Here is a 1286-nt window from a genome sequence, read left to right as displayed (position 1 = left end):
CCTTAATATTCACGTACACAACCATTTTAAAACGCATTCTTTAATATCAAAATGCAGTCAATTGGAGAGAACGTAGCGGAAAATTTTTAATATTTAGTTTTCTCCATTTTGTTTGTATACACACAGAATAAATTTAATGTTATGGTTTAATAACGTTATACCATGAATGAGTGATGCACAACTATGAAATTCAATATAATGACTTTATTCTTATATAATATTTTCAGAACCCTTTTCCGAACCATTGAATTTTTATAATAATATTTTAACAATGGACATAAATTTTTGGTTTATTTAATAAAATATAAAATTTTCTTAGTTGAATTTAAGGATATTTGAATTTAAAACTTAATATTATTACAATTAATTGAGAATGAATTTGTTATTTTAAATATTCTCGTAATAAGCAAATCAAGTTGAAGAATATTGTTGGGAAAGTGCAATACTTATTGAATAAGTTTAATCCACAGTATATGCTGAACAATTTTTAATACAAATTTTTTGCTAAATATCTTGAACGCCTTTTAAAATTACTTTTAAATTTCAATTTCTAAGATGGTAGGTTTAGTTTCTAACTAAGTACAATTACTTTCATATAAAAAGACCATGGTACCTCCTGGATCTCTTTTATTTTTTATAAGTGACAATAAAATATAGCGTGCAATTTTTAGTAGATTATTTGTAATTTTGTCCGTAATATTAACATAATTAATTTTGCACTGTACCCAATTAAAAATGTGTGACCTATGTCGGGTAATTTTTGTACAATGAGGCTTATACAAATTCCCAGTGTACTGTTATGGTTTTTAATAATGATATATTACCCTATACATTAGAAATTATCAAATTTTTAATGAATGGAGTAATAGTATAGGGTAACAAATATCTAATGCATTTATATCAATTTAAGAAATCATCAAATGAAGTAAAAGTAAATGGGAATTATCTTTGAGTAGTTGTTAAGGGTCTCTTAAAGTTGTACTCTAAAATATATAAACTAAAATTTAAAATTATTTCTAACTATCAGTAACTTAATAATGCTTTTACTTCTCTAATTTAACAAGGTTCTGAAGATATAGAAGTTGTCCCAATTTTCGGGAGGAAACTAAAATTTCCGATTGCAATATAATAATTTCAATTCCATTGTATAACCTCTATATATATATCAAATATTTTTATGAAAATCACTAAAAATTTTAATTTTATAATTAATATGGAGGCGAGTTTATGGTTCCCTACAATCACATATCTGTCTTTTATTTGCAATTTTGCTGAATTTAGATTAA

This window comes from Condylostylus longicornis, unplaced genomic scaffold, assembly GCF_029603195.1.
Source record: "Condylostylus longicornis isolate FDR11 unplaced genomic scaffold, ASM2960319v2 ptg000001l, whole genome shotgun sequence".
NCBI lineage: Eukaryota > Metazoa > Arthropoda > Insecta > Diptera > Dolichopodidae > Condylostylus > Condylostylus longicornis.
The sequence above is the reverse complement of the archived record's forward strand: the minus strand, read 5'-3'. Positions refer to the sequence as shown.